The sequence below is a fragment of the Anarrhichthys ocellatus genome, unplaced genomic scaffold (assembly GCF_004355925.1).
Source record: "Anarrhichthys ocellatus isolate YVR2014 unplaced genomic scaffold, GSC_Weel_1.0 scaffold28, whole genome shotgun sequence".
Classification (NCBI taxonomy): domain Eukaryota; kingdom Metazoa; phylum Chordata; class Actinopteri; order Perciformes; family Anarhichadidae; genus Anarrhichthys; species Anarrhichthys ocellatus.
Window position 1 is genome coordinate 2,716,577 of NW_022280058.1, and position 13,095 is coordinate 2,729,671.

A 13,095-nucleotide genomic window follows, 5' to 3' on the forward strand; every position below is an offset into this window, starting at 1 on the left:
CCGCTGCATTGGCCAAAGCCCGACTTTGGGCACTGCGCGCTGTGATGTACGCTGAACCCTGCGACGAGCGCAGCTCACACTGAATTTTGCTGTAAGAATCAAAATGATCATAACGTCAATCAGAAAAGTCAATGAAATGACTACAAAGACGCACTAAACTAAACTACACAGAAATGCAAAACAACTAGAAAAAGAGTCAAATATTTTCAGACAAAATAACCAAAAAGTGTGACAATTTGTCAAATCGGGAGAAAAATGTCAGAATTGAGTCTTCCGGGAAAATCGGGAGGGTTGTAACCCACTCCTTTTTTGCTTCCCATTGTAGGCAGCTGCACTGACGTTTATTTTTTGTATCTTTAGTCATATTTGCAGGTTAATCCATAAACACCACCAGATATTACCACTCCCCTTTTTTTTGTTTTGGCAGGAATTGGTGCATTTACACTATACAAAACTGATGCGCATATGGAGGCATGTGATTGGATGATCTTGACCATTTCAGCCCATTATACGGGACTTCCCAGCTGATACAGGACTGTTGGCAACCCTAGCTAGAGTGTAAACGTACCCAAATCCAATGAAGAGCAGGAGAGAGCTGCTAACCTGACCTTCAACTCTAATGTAGTCTAATGTAATCCACGACCGGCACTAACACAGTGTGGAAATACTGTGGTTTGGAAGTGCTATGAATGGGGCAATTTTGTTTTCCAACTTAACCTGTAACCCCACAAAACGACAACTCCGGAAGAATAATTCTACCAAAACTCACCTTGCATAACGCCGATGGCATTCCACTGATCTTAAAGTGAAGGTCCAAAATGCGTACAAATAAAAACATATTTAAAAAGCGGTTTGGATGAACAACAAAAATCCTTTCATATCGTTCAAGAATGAATTGCCCCCTTTTACATTGATGATACATGTGAGCTGTAAATACTGTGTGGCAGACATCCAACTGACCCATCTGCTACATTAGATAAAAAAAAAACAAAAAAACTATTTGGAATACCTGATACACATTAGCAAATAGCCAGTGTTTTCCTACCAAATCGTTCTGATAATATTCCATCCTCCAAAAATACAGAGGACAACAAGATGTGCCGAAAATACTCCGGGCTGCTCCCGTACTGTTTCCGCTCTAATCCGATTTCATATTTCTTCCTGTGACCATGTTGAGGATCAAACTCCCAAAGCTCACTCTCCATGCTGACAGGCCTGTGGTGGATGCCATGATCTCTGCAGGATTGAACAGTGCCCCGCTTCTCCGAGGAGCAGCTCCAGCACAATATGACCTTTTCTGACATCTACCACTGGGTAACGGCCGGGCAATAGCTTATATTCTGCCAGGATGATTTCATCAGGAATTGATAGCAGTGTCATTGCACAAGGGGGTTTTAAACTTTTTAAGGCTCACACCAAATACAAGTTTTGCAAATGTCATAAAATGCTGCGAAGATCAGGCACACCTTGGTTTGTTTCATAATGACATCATAGTTATGCTGGTGAAATGCATCTGTGGCTGAAGAATGTGTCGGCGCTGCTTCAGGTGAACCATGTAACACTTTGCCCATCAGCTGACAGACAATAATTGAATGTAACCTCAGCGAACACTTTTTTTGCTTCACATTGTGAATGCTTCTAAAATCAGCATTACTGATTAATTGAGGATGACCTTGAACTGAGACTGACTCCAGATATTCAGTATTTTTTTTTAAGGATACTGTTGCTACCAATAAGCTGCAACCTGTAGATCCAATATTCTAATATTTTAATGATATGCTCATGATGAATACAGAGCACACAGAGTCCAACTGACACATGGACCGACACTCGGTGGCTGAGAGGACTTTCCGGATGATTCGCTAATATCTTTAGCGTACCTGTGAATAGATTAACCCAAACCAGAGCCTAATAAATCCTCTTTGGATCCCCCACTTTGTGAATACAGAGCACACAGAAGTCCAACTGATGCACGGACCGACACTCGTCCGGTGGCTGAGAGGACTTTCCGGATGATTAACTAATATCTTTAGCATACCTGTAAATAGATTAACCCAAACCAGAGCCTAATGAATCCTCTTTGGATCCCCCACTTTGTGGATTTGCCCATGAAAAACAGCGGACGCGTGCCTTTAGAGGCATCAGCTGATCGGGCTTATGGGAGGTAATCAGGGCTGAGCCCAGCACTGAGCTCCCAATCCATTTGATCAGCTAGATTTGCACCTGTCGCTCTCTCGTTTCTGACAGCCCGGAAGTAAACAACGTTCAAACAACTACTACTACACATACTTTCTGCAAAAATGAATTATGAATGCTGAATTATAATACATCACCCATGACTCTCAATCAAAAGATTTGTTAAAGTCGTAGCCACAATATTTGGTTATTTCATTTGACGTATTTTATCGTTTCGGAAGTTCCTGATTCCTGAGGTGGAGAAGATGGAGAGTAAAAACAGATATGATGTCTTTTTTGGAGACTTTCATGAGTCATGTTTTGCTTTTGTGCACTCGAGAGAATTTTAACCAAACTGATGGTTTATTCACTTCAACTTAAGTTTCCGTTATTTTTTGCCAATGAACTCCTTTCCCCTCATTGAAACATTACAAATCTACCTTGAACTTTTTTTTTCAAAAGTTAAAATATTAGACAAGATTCTGCTTCACAGTTCACTCTAAAGTTTACCCGCCGCATGTAAAAAGTGCCTTTTAATGTCAAACTAAACACATTATTGTGCACAGTACATCCAACTGATGCAAATCCATTTTTTGGTGGAGTAGGGCTTTAAAATGTTTTTATTTAGTTTTGTACAATTAAATCCATTTTCTACTTTACTCAGTGAGTTCAGAGGACTTTAATAGTTGGTTACTGTTAAATCACGCTGTGCTGTTTCCGTTGGAAAGTCAACTTAAATAACAAATAATTACAGAATCACTTAAGAACCATTAGCACTGTTTTGACAATTGTACATTCAGTGGATTGTTTCCAATCCGTCGTTTAGTTGGAGTCTTTTTGTCCATTTTTCTGTTGAAGTTTTGCCTTAGCTGAGCAGTATGTGATCACATGGAAACAGAGATAATAACCTTTAAAATGTGATACGACAAAATGAACTGGGGATCAAAACTAAACTGTAGTTTTGTGCCTATAATGAGGTAATCATTAGCAGTGACAAAGAGCTTATTGAAGCCTTTACGTCTTTAAAACATAAGACGGTATTACTGACACTTATGAGGAAGCTTCACTGAGCTTTTAGAAAACAAAAGAATTAAAATAATGACAAGAATGACACAACATGTCTTTGATCGCTCTGCTGATAACAAGTGTACTGATACAAAACTGCTGTAAGAAGAGACAAATGAAATGCTCCCTGAAACCCTGCTGGGTTTGGAGTCTCTCTGATTGGATGGGGTCCAGACGAGGCAGTGGTCTCTGTTCAGCACTGAGAGGACTTCTAAAGCCTGATTAATGTATTGACGGGCTCGGGGAGTAATTGATTGGGTTAAATAGGATTGTAGTCATCGGCGAGCTACAAAAACGTTGACAATTCATAATCACTAAGACTTCAGGAAAGAGAAGGTGATTTAGCCATGAGACTACTCCATTTAATGACATGTAATTTAAGACACAAATCTTCACATAGGTGTTAATTATGAACCCCGTCACTTGAAATGACACAAGGCTGATTATCAAAAACTGAAATAACTGTCAAAAATAAAAGATGAACACTTACTGCACCTAATATAATTCACTGTTTTCTGAATTTATTTGTTTATTTAAATATGCAAATTATCATTATTTAATACTAACTCTTGGTGAATTTAGGAGAAATCAACAGACGCATACAGACAAAGTGCAGTAAAGACATGTTATGGAAGCAGAACAGCCCCAAACTCTCAAAATTGACTGGTGCATGAAAAAAGAACAATGTTTTTGCTGATGGTGTCTCGACTTATAGAGAAATTGATCATTTATCCCTTTATGGAAACATTTTATGCAAAAGAAAAAAGAGCATACAGATGGCACTCAAAGTAAATTTACTATAAAAATGCTGTGATTTGAACGTGCCTCGATTTGATACTTTCACCACCACAATATTATTCAGGAAGAAAACAGTGACAACGCAGTTTGACCGTGCTGAAAGATGTTGGTTTGCTAGTGTGCCATATGTCACTGGATCAGTAAAAGACTGGACAGAGACAGAAATAACCCTTGGAACCCACTAAACCACTCGGTGAGCTCACTGAAGCCAACATTAGTCACATAATCACAGGCTAATAATGCCACAATCTACACGATTAGTTTTACATCATGTGAATCTGTTCACCAGCAATGCTTCTTTGGTTTTGGCTGCAAACAGTTATGTTGCGTCAGTGTTGGGACGTTGGTTGAAGTGTCATATTTACACACACGTTAATGACTTTGGAAGTACTTGCCAAGAGAAAGTTTTACACTTAATCTAATTTGTAAAATACCTTTGGCAGAGTGGCAGGATGCTGTGATAAAACCTTGATAAACATCAGCCGTCAAGTCTGTATTACGGCTTGACAATTTTCACTGACATTCTATTCCCTCGTGAAAGATAAAGAAAAAAAAAAGTCACGACTCAAACAAAACGTTATTTTTGCAATTATTTTCTTGTTTTAAATTGCAGTTTAACATACGAGAAACTTTTCACTGTCGTAAAATGTCAGTCTCATTTTTTTGCAATCAAAATTATCAGAGTTTTTATCAACACGCATCATCATGGGTAGCCCTATTTATACCAATGCCAGTAATCACTTATTACACTGGAGCTGAACAGTCCATGTCTTTCTAACACTACACAAGTGTTAATTTAAATTAGCAGCCACACTCCAAGCGTTAATGAATATTTTTCTTTGAGTTTTTTTTTTCCTTTTCACGGAGCGGTTGTTGTGTTCACTTGGAGTGCTAATATAGTTCTAGGCGAGCTTTCAAAACCATTTGTAAGTATTAAAATAAACTGTTGTGGATTCATACAAGCACTGACAAGGTGTTAGATTAACATGAGTAATTTCTTGCGCCACGTAGTTTCTTATCCAATCAGTGCTCTTCCTTCTCCTCCCAAATCATTTACCACTGTCCTTTTTCTTCCTCTCCTCCATCACCTTGCTGTGAAATATACATGCATATCTGGCTTTCTCAACACGTATCTGTACTGTTACTTTTTGAATATCAAAGTCCCTGTGACCGCAGCAATTAGAGAGATATTTCAATTTGGTCGGTCATTTTGTAATAATGCATCAAGTGCGCACGATGACATTAAATGATAAAAAAAACAACCTTGTTCCCTTATACAATGCATGTATAATTTAACATCAACATCTTCTGTGACTTCTTCAACATACTATATCAAGTGACCCTACGGATGCTCCATCAGCACACAAGTCTGTTCTCAGACACAGATTTGTTGTTTCTCATGAGATGGTTTTTTTTCAGGTTTTGGCTGCTGGTCAGATGTACTAATGTGTTTTCAAAGAAAAGTCATAGTGGTAGGAGTATAAACGAGTTTAGGAGGTGAGAGACCTGACACAGAGAGGCGATGCATAGCTCCCTTTGGCAACAGTATTTGTTGTCTCTACAGTATTGTCTAATCCTGCAGGGTGAGCATTTTAGCTGCCTATAAGAGCAGATCATCTGTGCACTTTTTCCTTGTGTATGATGCAATCCGATTTCAAAATGAGTTATTTTAAAAGTTATTCATAATAAAATTACACACATTTGTTACCATGCAGGTGGAGGAAGTTGCTCATTCAGAAGGGGGCATGATCTACATGGATTGATTTTCATTCATTATTAAAGGTACGACAAAAGCCTCTGACACATTTATCCTCCAGGGTGTGAAAGCCTGAGAAACGAAAATTTAATTGTTTCTGTTAATGAATTGCTGTTACTTACAGTGGTTAAACAGATAAGAGGCATGTGCGTGTGTTCATTTGAATCTGAATGAATCCATAGACCTCCAAACTGCAAACGAGGTAAATTCTCAAAACAAAAAGGTTTAATGACACGTTCCTGGAGCCAAGCAAAGCTATGCTGTATGTGTGCTTTCATCTCACTAAAGTCTTTGGGATAAGAGACACTAATACACATGTACAGTGGGCTGCTCAACACTGAAGAAAACCATAAAGCCACCATTAAAATAACCACGGGAGTGCTGTTACTGAAGTACGCAAGCTACGTGACAAAAACATCAATGTCGACTTCTCGCTTCAAGAGAAGATCGCTATATGTCGCACCCATCCACCTCCCCTCCCGCCGGCTCGGTGAATGCTTTTGCGGTCTTTATACTCCCTTATTCAAGATTAAGTGGATAACATTTAAAGTAATTTCGTAAGATATCTATTAATAATTACGGCACATTGCTTTCCGTAGTCATTGCTACGAATGCCGGATGCGATGAGCCTGTCCCAGCAAAAAAAGCAGACGTGTATGAAAATGGCTGATGACTGTGTTCCATTTAGATGTGCCAGAATGCACAACACTGAAGCCCTTGCACACCTGAATGTCATGCAGTCAATTTCAATGTAATTAGTAACACCTATGATAGATAAGTCAAAATGTACACTGTGGGAAGGGTCTATTGATTGAGCTCCCTAGCCAGCCCAGAGGTACCAATGCTGGGGACTGACAGGGGTTTGGGCTTTTCTTTTTTTTCTGCATTAGTGATGCGATCCAGTGGATTTTGTCTTAAATTTAAATGCAAATGATGTGTGTTTTATGTTTAAGTGACAAAGCTCTCCAGTGGCCACAGTAATTGTGATGGGAGAAAAGTAGGAAGTGAGGTGACGTTGTTATAGAGCGACTAAGTCCGCGTTGGGAGGTGGTCGGGACGAATCTTTACCCTCAACATGTTTCCTGTTTCAAAGCAACAAACGTTTTATATTCTTAATTCATGACCAATATCGTTCCCTAACCTTGCCCACTGTTTATTTTGGTAATCATGGCGATGAAAGTCCTCCAACCAACTTAAAGTACTTATTTGAACCCAAACCATTATCTTTTCCTAAACAGACTAATGACGTCGTCTTGCTGATACGGTTGTTTAAAACACTTATTTGTCTCGTTGTAGAACGCATGGACTAACACAGTCTTTGTCGTTTGGATTACTTTGGTCTTTTTTGTTGTAAAAATGTAATCTGGATGACCTTAAGTTTCTCCTAAAATTAATTTTACCAAATGCATATAAACAGAACTCATAGGAGTTATGGCCTCAGGGGTCATATTCCATCTTTAAGCTTCTCATTAGTAAACTAAATCTAAAGCACTGGTATGTTAACCCCAATGTCAATGAGAGAAGAGATCATATCTCAGGAAGATAACATCTTTTTCTTTATTTGTCAGGGTTTTACAAAGTCAATCATGTATAACTAGCAATAATCAAATACATGATGACACATTCTAACTAGTACTTACCTGTGCAAAGGTAATACTGATTTCGGAGTGAATGGAACAATGTGTGAGATGAGAAAGATAATAGAATAAGAAATTAGTATTTTAAGGGGATTCGTGAAAGAGTTAGTTTGTACTTGAATGACAATTGTATGAATCTTGCTCCTAAGTGGAGAACTCAGAAGTGTTCCAGGGTCAAATATGCTAAAGAGTTTCACTTCAAAGTGCTGAAATCTGTCGAAACCTCAAACACATTTCTAAATGAGTTAAACAGACATTTAGCTAGAATCGATTGCCCATGAGGGACACATTAACTAACTGGCTGCATACATAATAATGACGACTTTGCTCTTTTTTTAATTGCTGTAAAAGCCCATGAATCAGTATCACCTACACACTGCCAAGTCATTAAACATACGATTGCCAATATAAAGAGTGAACAGTTGATTGCAATTAGCATTATTAAAAGCCTTATTGCCTTTGCAAATCAAGCGCATATGTGAAAGGATACTTTGGAGCATTAAAAAAAAGATTAACGCTTTAATCTAGTTTTCTTAAAATGCAGAAGACATGGGGGCCCACTTTATGATTAATAAAACACTGAGGGGTTTGAGGACCAGGCACCATGTGGCTTTTGCCAGTGAACTGGGATTTTAATGTGGATTACCACACCAGTGGTAGCGAGCCTTTTAATGAATGGAATCCTTATGCATTACACTTCCATAATTAACAAGGCCCTGGCTATTTTTTTCCCCTCTATGTTTAATACATTTCAGGCTACAACTAAGGAAAACTCTGAGCTTTAAATGAAACCAGTAAAGGGTTCTTTCAGTCAACAGATGTATATACTGAGAAAAACAGTCAAGGAGGGTTGTGTGATTAAGGCAGTCCATCTTCAGCATGCAAGTGTTTTGATTCTTAAAAGGTGTTGAATTCCAGATTCAGTGATTGAGGGATTGCCTCGATGCGGCTCTCAACATAGTGATGGCTGAGCTGGTGGCTAGCAGCCAACAGTGCAAACGATGCCACATGAGGCTGCCTGAATGTTTGATGCTGATAACTGTAGCCTGAATCTAATATGAAAGTATCGCGTACATTTATCTGATAAGAGGAAACAAAACAAGAGCGTGTTGGCTCCACCTAAACGCATTAATTTGGTCTCATTTATTAAGTATTTAACATGCGTATACATATGTTTTCAATAACATGCAAAAAATGTTTTATTTATCAGACGTATGTCTCTTCAAAGTGGCTGGTTTACTTACTCAAGATAATGCAGAGTGAAATGGCAGTAACAATGGCCAGGAACGTTCCATCTACACACAAATTTGCTCTTCTCATGATTTATCATTAAGGCCTTTTAAAGTAGTGGGTCTCTGGGAAACGGTTTGGCAAACACTGGTCTAAATGAACAGATGAAAAAAAGAGTAGTGACAAATGAAGCATGTTTATTATATTTTCGGTCCGTTTTATTAAATTGACTTGTCAATTTATATTCTGTTTGACGTTTTCATTACAAAGATATTTCCTTTTTCTGGTTTTCTCCAGATGAATCTCTTGTGATTGATTGCAGGTTGTTCCTGCATTCTTCGGGATCTGATCCTTACTTGCCAAATACTAATATTCATATTGGCTCCATTGATCAAAGAAAATGATTGTATTTGCTTTGTTTGATTCATAATTTTGGTATTTTAAAGGCAAAACACTGTCCTCGCGTTTGTTTGTGTTATTTATACAGCTTTATTCCTGGTTGGTTGCAGAGAGACATAACAAGTTTGATCTGCCGTATTGAAATAAAACAGTTAAAAGTTCTGTCCCACAGCTGTCTTCATACACAAACAAACACACAGTGACACAACTTCTTTCTATCTGCATTGTAGTACGAATCATTCATGTTTTTTTTGTTTTTTTCATCTTCCTCACACTAATTAAATTTCCTGGCGTGAGTCAATGAGGTGAGGATTTGATGGCTTGTGTAAATTGTCTCCTTCAAGCTGAACAGCGAGGCTAGGTTGGATTTTTTTTTGAAATATATTTAGAAAGCATTTGAACTGGACAAACTTAAGCATCTGTGCTTCCCTGCCTGCAGAGACAGTCCACAGTGGATCACTCCTTAGAGGACATGTCGGTGTGAAAAGCTGCCAGACGACTCTCCACCACATGCCCTCTGTTTGTTGAGTGCATTGTGGGAGTGTTTACTGTCCACTGTGGGTGTTTTGTTCTGGTTTCAGCGAATCGCACATGTAGGACCCAGACACATTGGGGAAGACAAGCATCCTTTGTCAGAGCTGGGAGGTCCAGCTTCTGCATCATCTGTCATTATAAAGCCTCATCTAAACTAAAATTGTTATAGACTGGACACACCTTAATCGTGTGTCCAGTCTATACATCATAATACAGACCCAATTGTAAGTGGTTTTCATAACAGAATGAATATTTGGGGTTTTTTCTGGGGCCAGAACAAAAATCTTATGTTAGTCAAAATGTGGTTTCGACAATTTCTCTCCATCATGCAATATAAGCAGCTGTGTAAGGGTTGTACTAAGGCACAGAGTTGCTTTGGGCTAAAGGCTAACGTCAGTATGCTAAAAACGTGAGAATCGCCAAAGTTAATGCAGCTCCTCCTCTCGGGAACATGAATAATAAATGTCTTGCAACCCTTAGGTAGCCTAAGTCTTAAGTCTGGATCAAAGACATGCACAACCACTCAAACTATGTCTTAGTATACTGTATAGTAGTAGTTATATTGTAAGAAAGCCTCAAGGGTCCTTCATGAAGCTTAAGATTGAATGTTCACAGTTGCACACATTGTACAAGCCTGGAAACAGTGTATTGGATTCTTGTACAATCCATTAAAACACAAAAGACAATCCCATCAACTGAATATACTAATTAAAACCATAATGTACCCTAATATAGTGAGAAAAAAGAGAATCATGGAGAACAGAGAGAATATGGATCAGCCGAGTGTCTCCATTTTCATTACAGAGAATTAGGACAATGGAAGCAAACTAAACAGTAATGCGTGTCAATAGGAGGGCTTTCTTCCATCTTCATTTGGGCTATTACACAGTTCCATTAGGAAGTAAATGCCACATTGATCCCTGACAAAGTCCTTGAATAACAGAATGCGAATCAGTGTGGAGAGGGAGGAAACTCACTGATTACAGACATAGCTGCATCAGTCCCCTTCCCCCTGGAAACTGAAAGTTGTTTTTATACTCAACTCAACCACGTAAAAGTGATTCATACAAAATGGTGGGGAAGCCATGGCTGTGGTTAACGACTTCCGTATGCTTCTTGATATAACTTTAAAAGCGTGAGTATGCTTCAAACTAACTGCACAGAACAGCCACATTATCATACGGGATGAGACGCAATAATCGTTCATATGGGGGTAATGGTGCACACTTTCGAAGCCGTTCATAATACTGAAAGTGATTGAAGTATAAGATTATGTGAAGAATGAAAAAAAGAAAGCTTTCGAGAAGAAATGTGCTAATTTCCACACACCTGTGCTGGCAAATCATTGTGGGAAAAGGATGTGATTGTTAGTTTCGGAAAGTAACAAAAACTTGTCAGACATAGCCCTGCCCATTCTGACATCAGAAAGGTATTGAGGACGGGTGGGGGGGGGATCAGGGGGGTCTGGTGGGGTCCCATACAATAGAACTGCATTGTCAATTACATTGAGGAAAACGTATTTTTTCTCTAAATATGTTATTTTATGACATATCACAAATGCATTTCAGAAGAAGTTCGTGAAGGGGAGGTCGGGGTGGATGGGTATAACAAACAAACAAGACTTTCACCCAGGAGACAGTTTGTCTCCTGTGTAAAACCTAATGTCTATGTTCATTGGTTTTAATTTCCATTTGTTAATTAAATAATGTAACAAACATATTTGTTTTTAGGCCAAACCATGATATTTTCTATATCTAACCACGTACTCGTTAAACATAACCCAGTCATTTTCCTGGTTCCACACACCTGCCTGCAATCACTCCCCTCATCTACTCTTTATGATTTCAGCCGCAGCTCTTAACGCTCTCATTGCCAGTTTGTTGTTTTAACTCTGGTGGTAAATACTTGCATTCAGCCCATTTCTAGAGTTACCTCCTGAAGAAATTAATTTTGCCTTTTTAACTCGCCTCTGTCTGCTGTGCCACAGGATCGCCACATCTCTACCCGCGTCCTATGTGCCCACTCACAAATAACACTCCTTACCTCTGCCTCCCTCAAATCCCTCCACGCGCTGCTGCTCCTACACCATCATCACCACCCCACCACCAATACCTCCAGGATATCATTCCCCCATCTCCACTCTCCCATATGATTGCAATACATCCCATTCCATTGTGTCCATGTTCTGTCTGTGTCCTCATTTTACTGGTCACAACAGTATGGAAACGTAAATTCATAGGAGACGGGGTTGTTTTATGAAGCCGGTAGGGGTTTTTGTTATTTAGTTTTAGATTGGTTTGGTCGCTCGCGACTAGCAAAACGCCCAACGAACGACTATTTTGGTTATTTTGTTTCTAAAAGCACCCCCCTAGCTATATGGTTATGTGATTATTATAGATCCAAGATGAAACAGACAAAAGGGCTGGACTCAGAGAAAAAGTCGTAATCACAAATCCGACTGCTTCTTAAATCTATGCCGCTGTCCGTGGTGCTTATCAATCCACAGCACAGTTAGGCAAGTGATGTTTCAGAGCTATGGTCAGGGCCATATATTCTAGTCTTTGATAAAGATAATAGGATCATCTTGTGACGACTCGATTTCACTTCCTGTTATATTTTGTATTCACTTGCCCATGCTTCCTAGCTTGCTTTACTTCATGTCATTGTTTAATTTCCCACCTGTTTTGTTCCTCACCTGTGTTCCATCAACTCATCAGACCTCCCAGTGCTAATACACCTAGCTGTTCACTACCCATTTACCAGATTGTCTCAGTTCTTGCACAAGACTCTCCAGCGTTTGATTATTCCCAGTGATTTACCTCAGCCGTTTTTGGGATCTTTTTGATTGTAGCCTGCTTCTTTGTTTACCTTAATTAGTAAGCTATTTTTTTTTTTTTGTATATTCATTTTTGTATGGAGCCGGACTATTCCGCTTACAGCCTGTTTTGCCTTTTGGGACTCGAAGCTCAGTAAACTTTTGGATTTTTGCACTTCACTTCATTCTCGTGTGGTTCTTGCTATTGAGTCGTTTGTCTGACCATCACACATCTAAACTCTGAAAAATACATCTTGAAGAGTAAATAATCAAGGATAAACAGTTTAGTTAGCTTAGCTTCTACATCAAATAACTCAAATGTATTTCAATTCTGTAGATCGCTGAGCACTCAGTGAGCTATTTTAATACTTCTTACATATAAAAGAGAAGGATGTATAGGCATTAATTGTATAATTCTATTTAGAAAATCCTTTTGTAAATATGTTTCTGTTTGATGACTGTTTGTAGTGTACAATAATTAACTCTTAATAGGTGAACTACGCATACCAAGTTCAAAGTTAATCTTCAGTAGATCAAAACTTCTATTACATGTACATTTTACAGAGTGCCAAAATCCATTAACAAACCGTCTCTCTTATAAGCACACATCTCCCCTTCCTCTCCCTTGTGGCTTTAAGATGCCAAAAGAAATATATGTATCTGCAGATTCATCACTATAAATAAGT